Below are 22,913 nucleotides of genomic sequence, written 5' to 3' on the forward strand. Positions count from 1 at the left end.
GAACACGCCACCCAACAAGAACAGAATAATATGGGGGTGCCTGGGTGGCTCAGTCATTAAGCGTCTGCCTTTGGCTCAGGTCATGATCCCAGGGTCCTGGGATCGAGCCCCACATCATGCTCCCTGCTCTGCAGGAAGACTGCTTCTCCCTCTCCCACTCCCCCTGCTTGTGTTTGCTCTCTCGCTATGTCTCACTCTGTCAAATAAATAAATAAAATCTTTAAAAAAACAAAAAGAGCAGAATAGTATGTACACTTTGTGAGTGCCCATGGTACATATGCCAATGTAAGACACATATTGGGCCATAAAACAAACTTCAACAAATTTAGAAGAACTGGAATGATACAGAGCATGTTCTTCAACCACAAAGGAATCAGACCAGAAACCAATATCAGAAAGATAACAGAAAAATTTCCAAACACTTGGAAACTAAGCAACACACTTCTAACTAATCCATGGGCCAAAAGGGAAGTCTCAAGGGAAATTAAAAAGAAAAAACAGGGGCGCATGGGTGGTTCAGTTGATTAAGCAGTTAAATGTCTGCCTTCAGCTCAGGTCATGATCCTGGGGTCCTGGGATGGAGCCCCACATTGGGCTTCCTGCTCAGCGGGGAGCCTCCTTCTCCCTCTTTCTCTGCCTCTCCCCCTCCCCCCTGCTCATGCTCTCTCTCTCTCTCAAATAAATAAATTAATTAAATCTTTAAAAAAAAAGAAAAGAAAAACAACATTGTACCAAATGAAAGACTTTTTTTTTTGAAGTTCTTTTTTTTTTTTTTTAATTTTATTATGTTATGTTAGTCACCATACAATACATCATTAGTTTTTGATGTAGTGATCCACGATCCATTGTTTTGGTATAACACCCAGTGCTCCATGCAGTACGTGCCCTCCTTAATACCCATCACCGGGCTAACCAATCCCCCCTCCCCCTCCCCTCTAAAACGCTGTTTGTTTCTCAGGTCCGTAGTCTCTCATGGTTCATCTCTCCCTCCAATTCTCCCCGCCCATTTTTCCCTCCCTTCTCTTAATGTCCTCCATGTTATCCCTTATGTTCCACAAATAAGTGAAACCATATGATAATTGACTTTCTCTGCTTGACTTATTTCACTTAGCATAATCTCCTCCAGTCCCATCCATGTTCATGTAAAAGTTGGGTATTCCTCCTTTCTGATGGCTGAGTGTAATATTCCATTGTACATATGGACCACATCTTCTTTATCCATTCATCTGTTGAAGGGCATCTCGGCTCTTTCCACAGTTTGGCTATTGCGGACATTGCTGCTATGAACATTGAGGTGCATATGGCCCTTCTTTTCACTACATCTGTGTCTTTGGGGTAAATACCCAGTAGTGCAATTCCTGGGTCATAGGGTAGCTCTATTTTTAACTTTTTGAGGAACCTCCACACTGTTTTCCAAAGTGGCTGTACCAACTTGCATTCCCACCAACAGTGTAAGAGGGTTCCCCTTTCTCCACAACCTCTCCAACATTGGTTGTTTCTTTCCCTGTCCATTTTGGCCATTCTAACTGGTGTAAGGTGGTATCTCAGTGTGGTTTTGATTTGGATTTCCCTGATGGCTAATGATGATGAACATTTTTTCATGTGTCTATTAGCCATTTGTATGTCTTCTTCAGAGAAGTGTCTGTTCATCTCTTCTGCCCACTTTTTGACTTGATTATTTGTTTTTTGGGTGTTGAGTTTGAGAAGTTCTTTATAGATTTTGGATACCAGCCCTTTATCTGTAGTGTCATTTGCAAATATCTTCTCCCATTCTGTGGGTTGCCTCTTTGTTTTATTGACTGTTTCCTTTGCTGTGCAGAAGCTTTTTATCTTGATGAAGTCCCAAAAGTTCATTTTTGCTTTTGTTTCACTAGCTTTTGGAGATGTATCTTGAAAGAAGTTGCTGTGGCCGATGTCAAAGAGGTTACTGCCTATGTTCTCCTCTAGGATTTTGATGGATTCCTGTCTCACATTGAGGTCTTTTATCCACTTTGAGTTTATCTTTGTGAATGGTGTTAGAGAATGCTCGAGTTTCATTCTTCTGCATGTGGCTGTCCAGTATTCCCAGCACCATTTATTGAAGAGACTGTCTTTTTTCCATTGCATGTTTTTTCCAGCTTTGTCCAAGATTATTTGACCATAGAGTTGAGGGTCCATATCTGGGCTCTCTATTCTGTTCCATTGGTCTGTATGTCTGTTTTTGTGCCAGTACCATGCTGTGTTGGTGATCACTGCTTTGTAATATAGCTTGAAATCGGGCAACGTGATGCCCCCAGCTTTGTTTTTCTTTTTCAACATCTCCTTGGAGATTCGGGGTCTTTTCTGATTCCATACAAATTTTAGGATTGTTTGTTCCAGCACTTTGAAAAATGTCATTGGAATTTTGATCGGGATGGCGTTGAAAGTATAGATTGCTCTGGGTAGCATAGACATTTTAACAAAGTTTATTCTTCCAGTCCATGAGCATGGAATATTTTTCTATCTTTTTGTGTCTTCTTCAATTTCTTTCATGAGTGTTTTGTAGTTCCTAGAGTATAGATCCTTACCTCTTTGGTTAGGTTTATTCCGAGGTATCTTATGGTTTTTGGTGCTATTGTAAATGGAATCATTTCTCTAATTTCTCTTTCTACAGTTGCGTTGTTAGTGTATAAGAAAGCAACTGATTTCTGTGCATTGATTTTGTATCCTGCCACATTACTGAATTGCTGGATGAGTTCTAGTAATTTGGGGGTGGAGTCTTTTGGGTTTTCCACATAAAGTATCATGTCATCTGCGAAAAGAGAGAGTTTGGCTTCTTCTTTGCCAATTTGAATACCTTTTATTTCTTTTTGTTGTCTGATTGCTGTTGCTAGGACTTCTAGTACTATGTTGAACAACAGTGGTGAGAGTGGGCACCCTTGATGTGTTCCTGATCTTAAGGGAAAGGCTTTCAGCTTTTCCCCATTGAGGATGATATTCCTGTGGGTTTTTCATAGATGGATTTTATGAGCTTGAGGAATGTTCCCTCTATCCCTATACTCTGGAGAGTTTTAATCAGGAAAGGATGTTGTATTTTGTCAAATGCTTTTTCTGCATCAATTGAGAGGACCATATGGTTCTTCTCCCTCCTCTTATTAATGTGTTCTATCACATTGATTGATTTGCGAATGTTGAACCACCCTTGCATCCCAGGGATAAATCCCACGTGGTTGTGGTGGATGATCCTTTTAATGTATTGTTGGATCCTATTAGCTAGGATTTTGTTGAGGATTTTGGAATCCATATTCATCAGGGATATTGGTCTGAAATTCTCCTTTTTGATGGGGTCTTTGCCTGGTTTGGGGATTAAGGTAATGCTGGCTTCATAGAATGAGATTGGAAGTTTTCCTTCTGTTTCTATTTTTTGAAACAGCTTCAGTAGAATAGGTATTATTTCTTCTTTGAATGTTTGGTAGCATTCCCCAGGGAATCCATCAAGCCCTGGACTCTTGTTTTTTGGGAGGTTTTTGATCACTGATTCAATCTCGTTACTGGTTATTGGCCTATTCAGGTTGTCAATTTCTTCCTGTTTCAGTCTTGGCAGCTTATAGGTTTCCAGGAAGGCCTCCATTTCATCCAGATTGCTCAGTTTATTGGCATATAGTTGTTGATAGTAATTTCTAATAATTGTTTCTATTTCCTTGGTGATAGTCGTGATCTCTCCCCTTTCATTCTTAATTTTATTAATTTGGGTCCTTTCTCTTTCCTTTTGGATAAGTCTGGCCAGTGGTTTATCAATCTTATTAATTCTTTCAAAGAACCAACTTCTAGTTTCATTGATCTGATCTACTGTGTTTCTGGTTTCTAATTCATTGATTTCTGCTCTAATTTTAATTATTTTTCTTTTAATGTGTGGCTTAGGTGTCATTTGTTGCTTTTTCTCTAGTTCTTTAAGGTGTAGAGTTAGTTGGTGAATTCGGGATTTTTCTATTTTTTTTGAGTGAGGCTTGGATGGCTATGTATTTCCCACTTAGGACCGCCTTTGCAGTATCCCATAGGTTTTGGACCGATGTGTTTTCGTTCTCATTGATATCCATGAATTGTTTAAGTTCTTCTTTGATTTCTTTGTTGACCCAAACATTCTTGAGCAGAGTGGTCTTTAGCTTCCAAGTGTTTGAATTTCTGCCAAATTTTTTCTTGTGATTGAGTTCCAGTTTTAGAGCATTGTGGTCTGAGAATATGCAGGGAATAATCTCAATCTTTTGGTATCAGTTGAGACCTGATTTGTGACCCAGTATATGGTCTATTCTGGAGAAAGTTCCATGTGTGCTCGAGAAGAATGAGTATTCTGTTGTTTTAGGGTGGAATGTTCTGTAAATATCTATGAGGTCCATCTGGTCCAATGTATCATTCAAAGCTCTTGTTTCCTTGTTGATTTTCTGCTTAGATGATCTGTCCATTGCTAAGAGTGGAGTATTGAGGTCTCCTATAATTAACGTATTGTTATCAATATGGCTCTTTATTTTGGTTAACAGTTGGCTTATGTAGATGGCTGCTATGTTGGGGGCATAGATATTTACAATTGTTAGATCTTCTTGGGGGCATAGATATTTACAATTGTTAGATCTTCTTGTTGGATAGACCCTTTAAGAATGATATAGTGTCCTTCTGTGTCTCTTATTACAGACTTTAGTTTAAAATCTAATTTGTCTGATATAAGAATTGCTACCCCAGCTTTCTTTTGAGGTCTGCTGGCATGGAAGATGGATCTCCATCCCTTCACTTTCAGTCTGGATGTATCTTTAGGTTCAAAATGAGTGTCTTGTAGACAGCATATGAATGGGTCCTGTCTTTTTATCCAGTCTGCAACCCTGTGCCATTTTATGGGAGCGTTTAGGCCATTCACGTTGAGAGTGATTATTGAAAGATATGAATTAATTGTCATCATGTTGCCTGTGAAGACGTTGTTTTTATAGATTGTCCCTGTAAATTTCTGTTGTAGATCACTCTTGGGGTCTTTCTCCTTTTATAGAACCCCCCTTAATATTTCTTGCAGGGCTGGCTTAGTGGTCACATATTCTTTCAGCTTCTGCCGGTCGTGGAAGCTCTGCATCTCTCCATCCATGCTAAATGAAAGCCTTGCCGGATAAAGTATTCTTGGCTGCATGTTCTTCTCATTTAGTACCCTGAATATGTCTTGCCAGGCCTTTCTGGCTTGCCAGGTCTCTGTGGATAGGTCTGACGTTATTCTGATGTTCCTCCCTCTGTACGTAAGGAATCTCTTCCCCCCTAACTGCCCTTAAGATGGTTTCCTTGGTTCTAAGATTTGCAAGTTTTACTATTACATGCCGGGGTGTTGGCCTGTTTTCCTTGATCTTAGGAGGGGTCCTCTCTGCCTCTAGGACTCGAATGTTTGTTCTTCTTACATCTCAGGCTGGTTTCATGGGTGCTCAGAGTGGTCTAGTAGATATCCAGCTCAATTCCGGGGACCAGTTGAAATAGGGTCCCCTACTCCTCCGCCATCTTTCCCCCTCCCAAATGAAATGAACTTCCCCAGATTAGGGAAGTTCTCATCTACGATTTGCTCAAATACATCTTCTAGTCCTCTCTCTCTCTCCACTCCCTCCAGGATTCCAATGATTCTGACATTGGAACGCTTCATGGTGTCACTTATTTCTCTGATTCTATTTTCATGGATTCTGGGTTGTTTTTCCCTGGCCTCCTCTTTTCCCTTTTTATCTATTATATTGTCTTCCAGGTCGCTTATTCTCTCTTCTGTCTCAGTTACCCTAGCTGTTAGATTATCTAGATTGGATTGGATCTCACTGATAGCATTTTTAAGTTCTGCCAATTCCCCTTTTATTTCTGCCCTTAGAGACTCTATGTTGCCATTAATTGATTTCTCCATTCTAGCCATTGTCTTCACAGTTGCTAGCCTGAATTCCATCTCCGACATCTTGGTTATATCTTCATCCATTTGTAAATCTGCAGCATAAGTCATAATTTCTGAGTCTTTTCTGTTTTGGGGGCTCCTCCTCCTAGTCATTCTGTTGATGGGTGTTTGAGGGAATGTGTAGAGTCCAAATTATTGACCAGAACCCAAGCAAGATGCACCTGTTTTCTTGGGACCTTAGGGTTGCTGGCCTCTTGTTTTCCCAGCTGTCTTCTGCGGGAGGGGCCTGCCACGCTGTTACTCAGGCAACCCTGTTTGGGCGGAGTTGCCCTGCACCCCTGTGGCGGGGGATGGGCTCAGTGGGAATCAGTCTTTGGGGCTTTTGTTCTCTGGCGCCTTTCCCTGGAGGCTTTCCACATCTCTTCCACGAGTCAGAGCAGAAGAGACCGTTTCCAACCCTCTACCTCAGAGCAGAGAGACCGCAGTCTGTTCTTCAGTGAGCTCTCCAGGCCACACTGTCTCCGTTTCTGTCTGTGCTGCTATAAACTGCAGCATCCTGGGTTGTGTGCCCCTCAGAAACACTCCCAGTCCTGCCTCCAGATCGGGGCTCATCTCTGCCCTTTGTGCTTCTAAAACCACCAGCCGCTCCCAGTTCGTGCTCGTGACTCCAATGCTCGGGGTTTCCACCCCAGGGGTTGCAGTTCACCGGCGTGACCCCGGCGCACCAGGTTTCCGTCTTGGAGCCTGCAGTTTGCATGCGCAGGACTCCTTTGCTCCAGGTGTCTGTCCAGGGGGCTGTAGTTCACGTGCGCGCCGCTCTGGTTTTCCACCCCGGGGGCTGCCCTAAAGTCCTTTCCTCGACGCTACCGGTCTGCAAGTCTGTGCCCTGTCCGCAGCTTGCCAGGCTGTCACTCACCGGCGGTGTAGAATCCCCACGTCCAGGCACCCTCCCGCTGCCATTTATCCTCCAATATCTGCCCATGGAATCAGGGCTCCCCGCTTTGTACCTCAAAACCAACCGCCTGCGATATTCTGTAGAGATCCAGATCTTCTTACATCTCAGGCTGGTTTCATGGGTGCTCAGAGTGGTCTAGTAGATATCCAGCTCAATTCCGGGGACCAGTTGAAATAGGGTCCCCTACTCCTCCGCCATCTTTCCCCCTCCCAAATGAAAGACTTTATGTTGAATTTATGGGCCATAGCAAAAGCAGTGCTGAGAGGAAAATTTATAGCATTAATGTTTGTATAAGGAAGGAGGAAGGTCTCAAACCTATAATCTAAGCTCTCATTTCAAGAGCCAGGATTGAAGAGCACTCAGTAAAGGGACTGTTGGTAAAGGGTAGGGCAGGGATAAAGGAAACTAACAAGGACTGGTGAAGCATTTCAAGTGTAGCAGTGGGAGAAAGTTCACCCTTTATGCCTGAAGACACAAGAAGAGGGAATTTCTACAGAAACCTGGAGAGAACTACAGCTTCAGGATAAGGTGCCCTGGAAGGAGCTTGGCATTTGCTAGAGTAACGCGGCCACTGTCAACTTCTGGGAAGGGAGTCAAGGAAATAAATACTCTGCTTTCTTTCTGTCCTCTGATATTCCATGGTGCTGTCAACTGACTGAGCCCAGAAGGAAGCCAGAGTGAAAGGAAGACTTGGTCCCCCAAAGCCTCCCAGAGCATAGAATAGGGTGGACAATGATGGGTCTAGAGGAACAAATGCAGAATGTCTGGCACAGTTTCTTTCAAGGTTATTCAATAACTTAACTATAAGCCAAGCATTTTCTGGAAAATTGTCTAAACTACTTTGATAAGTGAGGGAGCTCCTTGTTACCATCAAACATGTTAGATATTTGAATAGAGATGTTAGATTTTAAAGAGTTTGAGCAACATGAAAATAATTGCTGGGTCGCCTGGGTGGCTTTGTTGTTAAGTGTCTGCCTTCGGCTCAGGTCATGGTCCCAGGGTCCTGGGATCGAGCCCTGCATCCAGCTCCCTGCTCAGCGGGAAGCCTGCTTCTCCCTCTCCCACTCCCCCTGCTTGTGTTCCCTCTCTCACTGTGTCTCTCTCTGTCAAATAAATAAAATCTTTAAAAAAAAAAAGAAAAGAAAATAATTGCCTCATTTATTTTATATTTACCGTTCCCCCCTATATATCATCAACAGTCTATGAAGAAAATATTGCTAAGCAACGACAGACATTAGCTTGGACCTGGCAATGTCATCAGTAGACTAGTATTTGTCGGCTCTTCCCTTTTCTCACTGGGTGACCTTGGGCAAGTGACTTAACCTCTCTGAGCTTCTGTTTACTCATCTACAAAATAGGTGAGATAATATCTACTTCCAAGAATAGTTGTGTAGCTAAGAGAATTAAATGAAAGATGCATGTGAAGGCACCTGCTAGGAACTCAATACGTTTTGATTGAATTTGAATCACAAATCCCAAATTAGTGGCTTCAAAATTCATGAAGGAAGGCCACAAGTTAGAATTAAGAGTGAATTTTTCAAAAGAGAAGAAAATCTGTGTTTAGACTGGTAATGTCATCTATCACTCAATCAACAATTATGATAATATGATCAGCAAACTCTTCTCCATTGATGGATTTTCACCACATTTTGATTACAAATGTGAAATCTTACCCGGATTCAGCTCATATTAGGAATTCAATGAATTCTTAATTATCTGATAATGTGAAAAAAAAAAAAACCACCACCAAGTCCTTCGGTATAGGATGCTGGTTACATCAAGAGTCTGTGCTCCACCCCTCTAGTCAAAGGTGAGCATCATTGGCGAGCGTCAGCTGTAGGAAGCCTAAGGTGCATCTCTTTGCAGCCCCTTCAAACAGATTGCCGTGGTAACGTTGACAATCACAAATTCTTAATAGAGACTACTGAGGGCATGAGGGAAAAATAAATCCTGCAGGTAGAGTTTTGATTCAGAAATAGTTTAATTCCTGTAGTATTTGCCTGCTTTCCTTTTCAGTTGCAAGCTCAGATTTGGTGATATAAACGTTTATCAATGTTAGCAATCTTTGTTTCTATCAATTATCTTTTTATTGGCATACTTGTCAAGAACAAGGCAGCTGTACAATTCTAATAGGCAGGTGTATTTTATACATGAGAATTACCTTGCTGGGTCAGAGCCACATGCTTTGTAACTCACCTGTGACAGAAGTCCCTAGAATCATATCAATTGCTTTTCCTTCCAAAGTAATTTTAAGACACCCAAGGCTCTGGTACTACCAGATTTTTTTTTAAAGAAACAAAGCAATGAGATGTAAGGGATCATCTAAATTTGGACGGTCAAAATTTTTAGCAGCAGAACATGGCCCCTCTGCATACACACATACACAAAATCTTGCCCAATCTGTCATGTAATTATAAGCATCATGAGACCAGGGGCCTCATGAGTTCTGTGTGCTCTCTATCCTGAGTGCCTGGAACAGTGGCTGCCACATAGACAATATAGTTTTCTATGTGGCTTAAACAGGGGTCAACACCTGTTTTCTAGAAAGGATCAAGTAGTAAGTATTTTAGGCTTTGTGGGCCATATAATCTCCGCCACAACTGCTCAGCTCGGCTGTTGTAGCAAAAGTAGGCATAGACAACATGGTTTTGGCTATTAATAAACTTTCCAATAAAACATTATTTACAAAAACAGGCAAAGGGGGGTGCCTTAACTCAGTCAGTTAAGCGTCTGCCTTCGGCTCAGGTCACGATCCCAGGATTCTGGGATCGAGTTCCGCATCGGGTTCCTTGCTAAGCGGGGAGCCTGCTACTCCCCCTGCTTGTCCTCTCTCTCTCTCTGACAGATAAATAAAATCTTAAAAAAACAAAACAAAAACAAAAAACAGGCAAAGGACCAGATTTAGCCCATGGGCTGTAGTTTACCAACCCAGTCTGCCAGCCTCTAGTTGAGAGCATGGCTCTGCAGCTGGACTGCTTGGGTGTTTATCCTAGCCCTGACACTGATTAGCTGCATGACTTGTTATTACGTCATTCACAGGAGGAGTTACTATGTTCTCCGGAACTCAGTTGTATCACCAGTGAAAGGGGGGTAATTATTAATAGAGTCTTTCTGCTCTTGTCAGGTTTCATGAGTAAATATGTGTGAAGCTTTAGGACAAGGAAGCTGTCTTGTTGTCAGTGTTCATTTTATTATCATTTGCTGAATGGACATGAAATAGACAAATCAGTCTTTAAGAGTACAAAACACAAGTGTGGCTTTAAATATGTAGCATTTTATGTTCTTTAAAGATAGCAATTGACAAGCTGGGGAACACCAAATGTGAAATTGTGGATTTTGGATAATAGTTACTATTTTCTATGGGTCCCAGCATCCTATTTATTTTGATCTGGCTGCGCAGTTTTAGGAAGCGCCTAATAATGCTTTGAAACGGTGATGGTGTTGTTAATCATCTCGTCATGCAATCCTTGGAGACTCTTCAAATAAGCAAAGATGGCAAAGGAATTTTATATCTCAGGTTTATATATACAAATGCATTAACCCAGCACAAATTAATACATTGGATGTAAATTTGCAATATGATATATTGTGTGTGTGCATATTGGATATTTTTTACATTTCATTTAAAAATATATGTATATTTATACACACATAATACCGTATAGATGTACCTATGTATGTATAAATATATTTGTACGTTTGTTAGTATATGTGTAGATTCTCTGGAGGCCTTCATGGAATCCTCACATTCTAGCCGGCTGGTCCGTTGGAAGCTGTGCCGGGTGGTGGGCGCTATAGTTGGGATTTGCTCCTGTGCCCATTGCCCTCCTCTAACCCCCATTTTCCACATAATAGCCTGAGTAATCTGAAATACACATCCGCAGCGCTTCTTGCACCATCTTAGTATTGTGTTCTTGGCCTCCCGGTGCAGGGGCATCAAATCCAAGCTCCTACTCTTGGCCTAAAAGGCCCTGTGACATCTGGGTTCTGTCTGATTCTCAGCTGTACCTTGCACCTGTCCTCTCACTGTGCTTCAGCCCCTGTCACACAGCTGGGGAACTGAGGTCTCTTCCCAGCTCTTCAGCATGTCTGACTCCTGCCTCCCCTGGTCCTTTACTCTCGTTTGCACTCCCTTGGCGTGAGCCTCTCTCCCGGCTCCTGCCAGGCTGGCTCTTCCTCAGCCTCACACCTCAGTAAGTGTCACCTGTATGGAGGTGATCACCCTGTATAAGGTCACACCCCGCTCACTCACATTCACTTTATCCCATCACTTGGTTTACTTTCTTCATAGCATTCATCATTATCTCTAGTTACCTTGCTCTTCCCTTCATTGCCATCTTTCTCCCTCAGTGGGATGGTAGCTCCATGAGAGCAGGGACTTGACCTTCTTGTTGACCCCCTCTGCCTAGTCCAGTGCCTGGTACAGACTAGGTCAGCATTTGTAGGATAAATGCCTCCAGGCAGGGCTTGCTCCATTATTTGCAGGGCCCAGTGCAAGATGCAAATGCAGGTCCCCTTGTTCAGAAGTTAGTAAGAATTTCAAGATGGCAACAGCAGAGCCTTGAACCAAGTACTAGTCCTTTCTAAAGTTGTATGCTCAAGAGGCTGACCCTGCCTCCAGGCAAGTGACTTAAGCTCTCTAGACTCAGATTGCTCCTCTGTAAAATAGTAGAGACAGAAGTCCCCCTTCACTGGGTGCTTGTGAGCATTTAATGAGATACGGGAACATGGGGGCCTGGCAGCCACGCCCTGCCCCCATCATCTCTTATACACGGCAGTATTGTAATTAATTATCAGCCCCGTCCAAGTGAGGCGAAGCCCCCGCAGCTCTGATTTTCTGGCATTCCTCTTTTCTGAATAATCTCCTTAGCAACTCTTCCAAGTGACTAACCCAACTCTATCAAACGGGATGGGGATGTGGGTGTCGCTTGCAAATTATTTTGACACATTCAAGGTATGGACCGACAGCATATTTGGTTTGCTGAAAGGAGTGTGTCAAATGGAGTTAGGCTGTTATGAAAACTCGTTTGACAATAGGTAAGTCATGTCACCCTTCTGAGCCCACCAGTGACACTGGGATGATAAATAATATCTGCCACCCACCTTTCCAACGAGAGTGAGGCGAGTGTGAATTGGATTAAGAGCAAGTCAGGTGAACACTTTGATTTTCTTGGGAAGAGGGGGCATGCAGGTACTGCTTGCTAGAGTGTGTGCATATCGTCAGACATCCTGTTTACTTAGCCTCCGCGGCTCTGGTTACAGTGTGCATTGTGGAGCAAGTCAATTGCACCTTGAATGGATACTGTTCACAGACCCTCACATTTTGATTTATTTTCGTGCTATAGCCAGGGATTCAAGTTAGTTTAGAAATGCAGAGAGGAAAAGCAGCATGTCTTTTACATTTATATTGTGGTCTCTGGGTGCTTCGGCACAGTGTGGATAGTGAGATGTGGGCTGACTCCCTGGGAGGGAGCCTTGGTTCATTTGCTGGGGGGAGCTCCTGCCTGGGAAGGATCTGGACACTCTGATTTTATCAGTGGTTTCTCTTTGCCAGCAGAGACTAAAATGTAGTGGAAAAATAACATCTGTGAAGCATATATTATGTAACTGGCACTCCACCTTTCGCTTTACTCGCCCTGAGAGATTGTATAGTATAAAAGTATATACTCTGATTTGGCAGTTCTACCTCAGTAAAGCTGGGGGGAGAAAAGAAAAAGGAATAAAAAGAGTATATGCTCGGGACGCCTGGGTGGCTTAGTTGGTGAAGCATCTGCCTTCGGCTCAGGTCATGATCCCAGGGTCCTGGGATCAAGTCCCGCACTGGGCTCCCTGGGAGCCTGCTTCTCCCTCTGCCTGCTGCTCCCCGGGCTTGTGCTCTCTTTCTGACAAATTTAAAAAAAAAAATCTTAAAAAAAAAAAAGAGAGTATATGCTCTGGATCAGACGAGTGACTTAACCTCTCTGAATCTTAGTTTCTCCATCTGTAAGATGGAGTGTGTTAGGTATCTTCTCTTTGTCCCTCCAAATCTGCTCTCCACCCTTTCTACCCTGATTTCTGCTCCAAGAGGCTAGCTGTATGAATGCCATCAGCAGGCTCTGGCACCCTTTGCTTTCTGTTGGGGCGGGCCAACAGGAGGCCCCAGCCATAGCTGGGAGGAGGAGAACGAGGGCAGGGTATTTATTTCCCAGAATTCCCATCCTGGGAATTTGCCTTGGTTAACTTTGCTCTTAGCCGAATGTCATGGTTTCTCTCAGGTTGCTGAGACCGTCCCTATACAACTCACTCTCGCTCAGCTTGGGACAACTCGTCCCTCCCCTTGTCCTCATAGGCCTGAAGGTAGTGACAGTTGAGCTGCTCCTATTCTTCGGTCTCTGCAGGCTCCCCAGTGGTTCCCTACACCCAACCTACACCTTTAAAAATAGGCTTTTTGCAAGTAAACTTTCCTCCAAGGGCTTTAACTTGAGTGTGCTATTTGTTTTCTGTTAGGCTCCTGATTGACATGGGGGGGGTGGTAATCAGATTAGCTACCTCCTGCTGTTGGAATTTACATATATGTAGAGCTTCTGGGACAGTATCTAGCATATATCTGAGATTTAGGTCAAGGAACTTGCCTGAGGTCACAGGTGTGATTCATCTTTCTCCATCTCATCCGTTCTAGACTTCCACTGGGAAGCTCCAGGCATTTGGGAAAGCTGATCCTGCCTTGGGAATCAGCCAATGATTTAAACTAAGCCAGTCGGCACCTTCTAAGCTCCTATGGGCCAGGATTAGTTTAAGTGCAGGTACTTGACTTAATCCAGTCCAACCTATGTGGCCATAGGGACTTCTGTTTGGAAATTCTGGAGCACAGAGGTACTGACAGGCCAAGCATTGGGTGTGGTAGCAGTAGACCTCGCTGGGAGAAGCATTTGATCACTGACCTGGTTTCATATTGCCACTACTTTGTGAAGATAATAATAGACCCACTTTGGTTGGTTTTATTGTTATTTTAAAATTCTCTGCAGATCACATGCCCCCTATTGCCCGCACCGTGGTCGACTGCTCCCTGCTCCCTGCCCTTTGTACCCCAGCGTACAGACGCTGTGTGCTCCAGGTGCAAGGTGGATCCACATAACCGGGCTGTAGGAAACCAGTCAGAGGGCGAAGCTGCTAAAAGCTAAAAGCAGAAGAGAGCCTAGAAGGCAGTGAAACAGAATTGGAGCCCTGCTCAAACCACATTCAAACCCCTCCCTGTCGCTGGACTTTTTCAATTATGCCAACCAATAATTTTCTCATTGTTGAGATTAAAAAAAAAAAATCGAAAGCATACTTACTGATAATGCCTGATGGTTATTTGAATTTGAAACCAGGTCTTTCTGGCTCTGGAGCTTGACAATATTTTTATCTGTTCATTTTCCTCATCATTCGACTTTTATAGATCAAACTACACCTCATTTTCCTTCAGATGAGGTTTTTCACGGTGCGCTTTATTATGTGATTTTTAGGGTGAAGGCCGAGCCTGTGCTGGGATCTAACCTGGTCCTCTTACTGACCATGGGCAAGTTATTCTCCCTCAAAGTCTCTGCTTTTCCATCTGTAAGGATGGAGGCTGGACGCCGCATGTCCTCTTGGGTCTAACATTCTGTGAGCAACCTTGCTTGTGATGAAAACCGATCTCGGAGTTGGTACAGCCTGCTTGGTCAGAGGCTAATGTAGGTCTGTGCCAGTTAATAATAAAAATGAAACAACCCTGCTCATTACTATAGAAATGTGGGCCATTTTTTCCACCTTACATTAATTTCCCTGAATTCAAGCTTCTTGAAATAGCTATGCTCCACGTTGTAGCAGTTTAGTACATACTGTCTTGGAATATTCCTGAATCACCTCACATGTGAAAGTCTTAACTTGTGGGCAAGATCCACTGTAGTGGTTTCAATGCTGCTACTTCTAATCCCCATCCCAGACCTGTCACCTCCATGGCTCTTAGGCGCCTCCAAAGCCACTTGTCTACAGGCGAACCTTTTTTCCCCTCCCACTTCTGTCCTTCCTTGTGTGTTCCTTATTTCAAAGCACCATCATTTGTCCAGTTGGCCCAATCAGAAACCACAAAATCTTCCCTCATGCTCACTCAGTCTTGTTGATGTAGTTTCCTTAACGTTTCTTTAAATCTTGAATTAGTTTCCTAAAGCTGCCATAATGAATTACCATAAACTGGGTGGCTTAAACAACAGAAATTTATTTTCTCACCTCCAGGAGTCCAGAAGTCTAAAAATCAAGGTATCAGCAAGGTTGACAATACCGTACAGCACACTTCTGTTTCCATGGAGTTGGAGTGTACATGGATGTGTTCACCTGCTTGGAAGTTCTTTGAACCCCATATTATTTGGATTTATATGAGAGCTTCTTCATGTGGGCATGATAGATCATTAATTCCATTTTCAGCCCCTTTCCCTTCTCTGGAAGATGGGGGGGGGGGCGGGACTGAAAATTCTAAGCTTCTAATCACGGCTTGGGTCTTTCTGGTGACCAGCCCCCATTCAGGAGTCCCACTCACAGTCACCTCATTAGAACCAAAGATGCTCCTGTTACCCAGGAAATTACAAGCATTTAAGAGCTCTATGCCAGGAACCAGGGGCAGATATTGAGATATATGTGTATATATATTCTTTATTTTGTGTATATATATATATATATATATATATATATATATATACTCTATTATCCCACAGTACTGTATTGTAATAACCTATTTATTTGTCTTTCTCTTCCCCAAGTCCCCAAAGGAAGGGATCAAGTCTTTCTTTTTATGCCCAGTGCCTTGCACAATGTTGGGCACTAAGTAGATATTAAATAAATGTGTGAATGAAGGCTGAAAGGATCATGGGAAAACATAATGCCAAGCACCTAGGAGAAGAAAGCAAAATTGTGTTGAATTAGGTGTACATGGGCCACATTCCATCCTTCGTTACGCACGTGATTATAAAAACTATATGTAATCAAACCTGGATGTGAGACTTTGAAGCAGATTAGTCATTCATTATTTAACAAACATTTATCAATTGATTTTGATACATTTTTTTGAGGGCTGGGTCCTTTTTTAATTCACATTTGCATTCCTAATGCAATGTCTGGCAGTCGAAAAGTACATGATTTTTTTCTTTCTATTAAATTGGACAAAGGCACAAATCAGTGCTATGAGCTTTCAGAGGAAGGTGAGGACTGAGAAAAGAATCGCAGAGGAAGTGGTATGTGAGCTGGTACATAGTGACCAGGGGGCTGGGACTCCAGCAGTAGAGCCAGCATGGAAAAGCATAAAAAGTGGTGTCTAGTCCTGCTTGATGGAATTAAAGAACAAGAAAGTTAAAAATAACGAGATGAGTCAGATCGTGGCACTCTCAGAATGACAAAGCATCTGGTGCTCTCTCAGTCTGATTTCCTGTAGTGGAAGGTACTTCTTGCCTCCCCAGTGTCTGTTCTCCCCTTCCTTTTAGTAACAGGACCTTGATGTCGAGCTGGGAAAGTTTTACAGCGTCCTTTGCAGCTGGGCATGCCCATGTGAGTAAGTTCTGGTCAATGAGATATAAACAAAAGGGTCTCATGGGACTCTAGGAAGTCTATTTAAAGTGGTGGGTGTGCTCTTGCTTGCCCATTCCTGCATCTGGCTGCTGGAATGAGGATCTACGTGCAGTGACCAAACTACTCTGTCAGACTGGGAGGGTGGGGCTGTCTTCTAGGCATCTCCTTGAGGATGGATAGGAGGAGACTGGACCTGGATGACTTCTCGAAGCTGCCAGACTAGTCCTCAAATGACTTCCTCCTATGGGAGAAATCTCCTACATGAAATAAGCTTGTTTTCCTTTAAGACAGTGTTACTTGGGGGGGGGGGTTCCTGTTTTTTATAGCTGAACCTAATTCTAATTGATACATCACCCAATGTAAGTGTTATGAGTGTAGAGGAACCAAGATGAATTTTTCACGGACCTAATTTTTACTTCTGGACACATTCCCCATGTCTGGCTGTCTTCCCTTTTCAAAGCTATGACATGTGCATCTTCTTCTTTTTTTTTTTTTAATTGTAGTATAGCTGACATGCAATGTTACATTAGTTTCAGGTGTACAACATCATGATTCGACAAGTCTAGATCTTATGCTCGGCTCACAAATGTAGCTACCATCTGTCACTATACAATGCTATTATAATACCATCCACTGTATTCCCTATGCTGAGACGTGTACATCTTCTTGAGGGTCCTCTCTCCCTAGGACTGGTTGTGGAAGGGGACCAAGAGTCCCCAGCCTGCCCCACTCCTTTGCTGCCCCTGAAAATAAGTGCATGGTCCCTCTCTATTGTAAGGATGTTCATAATCACTATGGGGAAACCAGCTAGGAAGTAACAAATGGGGCAGTTATAAGTGGCCTAATACCCTTTTCATAGCTTCAACACATGTTAATAGTCCTCCTTTCATTGAAAGTTATTAGGGAATGTATTAGTTATTTATTGCTGCATAACAAATTACCCTAAAACTGAGCAGTTTAAAACAATACTTGTTTATTATTTCATGGTTTCTCCAGGTCGGGGAATACAGGCACGGATTGTGGGGGTGCTTCTGGTTCAGCTCTCTTACAAGGGTGCAGGCCATGTGTGGCTGGGGCTGCAGTCATTTCAAGGCAACTATGGGGGCCTCAAGAATCCATTTCCAAGTTTACTTATATGGCTGATAGTAAGCTTCTAAATATCTATTTCTAAGTTCCCTTTTTAGGTTGCTGGCAGGCCCCAGTTTTTCTCATCTGGGCCTCTCTGTAGGCTGCCTGATTATTCACATGATGTGACAGTGGTCATCTGAGACAGAGAGCACCAGAAAGAGACAAATTCAGAAGACACACAGCCTTTTTCTCATCGAGTCTTGGAAGGGACATCCCATCACTTCTGTTGTATTCTGTTCATTAAAAGCAAACCAATAAGTCTGGCCTATAATCATGGGAAGGATTATACGGAGTGTGATTATCAGGAAGTGGAATTGTTGAGGGAAATCCACTTATCTTTCTGCTCCAGTCTTTAATTCCTGAAGGTCATAGCTCTTCAGACATTCTCACCTCCTAAGAAGGTTCCTTTTCTGATCTGGTGAACCCAATGGTATATTCATTCATTCAACAAATATCCACTGAACACCAACGTGCTAGGGACTGGGGATAGACTGGTCAGGATAATAGACGTGGTCACCGCCCTCAAGTCCGGGGGGATGCCTTGGGCGCCCCAGCATATAGGAACTCATTATATTATGTTTCCCCACCAATCTGAGCAACTCCAGATAATCACACATTTTGTCTTAGTACCTCCAGCCTTAATCATCCATCTCCAGTGTGTCAGTAAGGGGCTTCTGGACTCAAGTGAATGATTAGAAACTTTTCTTCCAGCCTGACACCTCCCACCAGGAATGTAGTGGTAAGTGTTGGTAGGGAGGCAACTTTCTGGAAAAGGCTTGGATTTTAATCTCGGCTTCACCCCTGAGTACACTGTTGTGTATTCCATTTCTCTAAACCTCATTTTAGGGGAGCTTGGGTGGCTCAGTCGGTTAAGGGTCTGCCTTCTGTCCTCGGCTCAGGTCATGATCTTGGGGTCCTGGGATCGAGCCCAGACTTGGGCTCCCTGCTCAATGCGGAGTGTGCTTCTCTGTCTCCCTCTGCCCCCCCCAACTCATGTACATACACGTGCATTCTCTCTCTCTCAAATAAATAAAATCTTAAAAAAAAACACCTCGTTTTACTTTTTAATGAAATGGGGACAAAAATACTGTCTACTCATAGGGTTGTTGTGCGGGTTATGTAAGAAAATATTTGCAGAGTACTTGGCAGTCTGGCACATGGTAGGCAGTACAAGGACGTTAGGGATGCTGAATCATTACTTTGCTATTAATTTTACTACTGTGATCCATTTGGAAGTAGCAGTCAGCATAGGAAAAGAATGCGTCCCTGGATAATTCAGTTCATCAAGTCCTGTTTGAGCTACCTCAAATCCTCTTGCCACATGAGGGGCCGGGTATAAATAAATTAACTAATGAAGAAAAAGGGCTATATATTTTAACTTGTTATAACTGTAATCCTTTTTGCAATTGGGAAATAATCTTTTGGTAAATAGAGAAGGTGGAACATGTTCAGAATAATGGTGCTCTGCTGAAATGATCAAATATTTAGCATACCTTGATACCAGCAAAGTCAACCTTCAGAGCGCTTGGAGTGTGCCCTCCCCTTGTGGCACGCATTCTAGCTTCTAAATGTATGCCTAGCCTTTCCAGGGCTTCTTGCTTTAAATGTATTCAGAGTTTTCACACATGCTCACACGTCGGGAATGATGAACAGCAGTTTTAAGAACACATCGTAGAAATGCCAATTTCCAGATGGATTTGTTTTGCTACAGAGTTAGTTAACACTTGATTCATGAAATAGTGGGTGCAGAAGAGATGTAGCGTGAGTACTTATACCCACATAAGGTGAGACCTGCCAAGGCATGGGTGGCCAAAAAGAACCAAGAAAACTGAAGCAAGTATTCAAATTATCTTCTGAAGGTAACTCATTAAAGCCGTGGAGCGAAAGGGAAAGGAAACAAACAGGCAAAAAGCATGCAAGCTAGTGGGCAAACGTTAACCCTCTTTAACAACGAAGCTGTAAAATAAAGCTGTGAGTTGGTTCTGAGACTGCTTGTTTTATTCCCAAATGGTTAAATGTGTAGTAAAACAAGAGCCTTAAATCTATTAGACAATCTCTTCCTTCTCCTTCCTTTTCTTCTTTTTTAATTCTTTTTTTTTTTTTAAAGTAACTAACATCTTTTGGGAAAGGCATGATCCAAGCACACAGGAAAGCATTTAGAGGGAATCCTTATCTAGCCTACCCTTTCTGTATTTAGACATGCTCTAGTTTAAGCCCTGAAAATGTGGGTATTTAGTTGCTCCTCCCAGTTATAGACCAACTTTCCCTGTGAGGTGCTCAGTAAGAAATGTTGGAATAATAAATGGATGATGCCTGGTAGTCAGACATTCTCTGCCTCTTCTAAATTGCTCTGTGCTCCATTTCTGTCTTCTTTTTATAAGCTTCTTTTAATATTTCTTTTTTGTTTTCAGTTGTCAAAAAGTAGTATACACTTACTGTGAAAAATATAGACAACCCAAAAAGTTAAAAGAAAGTAAACAACCACTCATACCGCCAAAAGATAAGCATTGCTCATATTTCGGTAAATATTTTTTTTCTCCATTGTACAAACAAACCAACATAAAAACATTTTTTCCTTTTCTCTTTAAAAAACAGAGTCACACTGTAGATAACATTTACTTAGCTGCCTTTTTTTTTTTACTTAATAATATTTTATCAACAGTTTTCCAAGTTCTTAAATATTTTCTCCAACATCCTTTTTAATGGCTACAACCTATTCCATCATTATGAATAGGTACTTTAAAAAACAAAGTATCATTCCTCACTCCCTATTTAAAACTTTTTTTTCACTGCAATAATGCTTCCATGAAATCCCCGCAGGTGACTTTTTCACGCATCTGTGATTATTTTCTGAATGTCTTCCTTATTTAAACTTGTACATGCACACATCATTTCTCCTATTAACCAAACTTCTCGAGATCAACATTCAGGTTGATCCATCTTTGTTTTCCTCAGAGTTCTTTAAAATAAGGAGGAACGCTTATCAAATGAAATAATTTCTTGATATGAATTCTTCCTTGATGGAACGAAAAGATAGCAAGATAGGAAAAGAGGTCATGTAGCCAATTTATGGCTGACTTGGGAGAGTGGCCAGTGCCTCAGTCGTCTGTCCTGTGGGCTCTCCGTGGATCCCTGCTCCCCCCCTTCCCCAGCTTTCTGAGTCAAAAACATCTGGCTGCATTTTAAATTGATTCACACAGTTTATTTCACCAGCCTCTGGGCCCCAAACTGTTTGTAGATATGCATCTGCGTCCCTGGTGGTAGTCAATGGGGGCTGTGCCTATGCATGGGAGAATGTAATCTGCCCTTGAGTCATTATGTTAAAATGATTCCCCCACGTTAAATTGTTTAGTGTTAAATAGGATTGTTTGCATTCCATTTACTCTTTAGTTTCTTAATTACGGTGACCTCCAGCTTCAATCCACCAACTGTTGGATTTTATTATGTCTTTCCAGGAATCCCTCCTGTAATAAGGTTAACTTTAAATACTGCATTTCCTCGAGGATGACATAAAACTCACTCTCCTTTAGAGAAAATAAATTCAAGTCTTTAATAAACGGCTCCAGACAGAATTCTAGGAATATTGGAGTCATGTAATTTTGGAGACTCTTCCCATTGTTGTTGCATATAAATAGTGCTTTCAGCAGACCTGCCTACCTTCTAGGAGGCCCTGGGTGTTAGCGCCTGTCTCTAGGGGAAATCAGGACCCCTTTTACTTGATGAGGGCTAAAGAGACCTTTTTAATGTTATTTCTTTTGAGTCCAGAAACCACTGTGTGACCCTTCCTTTCTATACATTTCCTATAAAAGAAAAACCAAAACACATTGGCAGGTCAGATGTTTGGGAACCATATTATATGGGTTGATAAAAGCACTTGGTCTTTATATTTCTGCCTCTGAATTCAGCTCCACTGACCCCCTCCGTAGTATTCAAGTGTACCACGTGGTAAAGTGGTAAGGCCCTGGGATGCAGTGGCCAAAACAATTATCAGGACTCTTTCCTACCCCCACCCCCACAATTTCTGAAGGTCAGGTAGCTTCTACTTTCTAACTGACGTCTGTTGCTCCTGCCAGGTCTTCGCTCTTTAATTGACTATCTAGTACTTCACAAATCTCCTGACTTTAGATGCTGCCCTCTCTCTTTTTCCTTGATATCTCCCTTTACTTATCTGTAAGCACTAAGTTTCTTCCCCCAATGCCATCATGGAGACTGATGATTTCTGGGATGACCCTCCCAGATTCTGAAGTCCACATCTGGGATGACCCTCCCAGATTCTGAAGTCCACACACACACAGGCATCGCCATGTCTTGTGGGATGTGGCCTTGCCTACCCTTCACCTTCCCGCTCCCCGCCCCCCACCCCGTCCCTTCTATTTAACTTTGACATCTCAAGTTTTGTCAACCAAGAAAGAATTCACTGAACATTTAAGCAAACAGGCATTTATTTGGGCAATTAGAACTTCAATTTGGGAGACAGAGATTCAGGTAGAAACCTGACCTGTGTGTTCCCAGGAAGACAAAGAGGAGTCAGGGCTAAATAAAGGCGAAAGGTTCTGGAATGCAGTTGTCAACCAGGCCCCTTGGCAAAACAGGAATAAGGAACCAGGTGAACTGGAATTGGTTGAGTCGATATGCAAACAAGGGATGGAAACTTTGTCAAGTTGCATTGACGACTCAGGTGTCATGGTGAATAGAGGGTTAAGTCCTGGCTGAGGGCTTGCAGCTGGCAAAAAGTTCATGGTTCTTCCAAGGAGGACAGACATAAATTTCTCCTCCCTTGTGGCCTCCTGACCCTGTTTTCAAAAAGACTCTCTTCACCAGGCTTGCTTGATCCATTTTGAAATCTTTTAGCGCTCGGAGGGGCAGGGGCCTTTGTGTGTGCCCCTCCATCTGCCTGCAGTGCTCTTTCCCATCTCTCCCAGTGCTGGCTCTCTCACGCTTTTGGACTCAGCCTACATGGAGAGGCCTTCCTAGACAGCCACGCGTGATGTTCTGTATATTTAACCATCCTCAGGCATAAGTACCAACCACTCAGAACAGACCCCAGTATTAACAAATAAGTTCCTTGTCCTGGGGATTAACGAGGTGAATACCAGCTCTTACTGACCCACATGATTATCTGATTCACAGCAGTGTTGCAGTCTGTAAATATTCGTTTGTGTATTTGTTCTTTCTGTGTATATTTTCCTAGTAGATTGTGGTTTCCACGAGAGCAAGAATTTTTCTGTCTTTGTCACTATCAGAGAGGAAAAACTTTTTCTCTATCCTCTTAAGTTTGGTGTTTGAGGGCCTGTGAATTAAACTGACAAAGCTTAGCATGAGAAAAGGCAGATTCTTATTCACTTATGGACATGAGAGTTAACAGAAAAATGTGATTCACAAGATAGCCAAAGGCTCATACATCCATTTCATAAGGGGAAAGGG

This window comes from Neomonachus schauinslandi, chromosome 1 (assembly GCF_002201575.2).
Source record: "Neomonachus schauinslandi chromosome 1, ASM220157v2, whole genome shotgun sequence".
Classification (NCBI taxonomy): domain Eukaryota; kingdom Metazoa; phylum Chordata; class Mammalia; order Carnivora; family Phocidae; genus Neomonachus; species Neomonachus schauinslandi.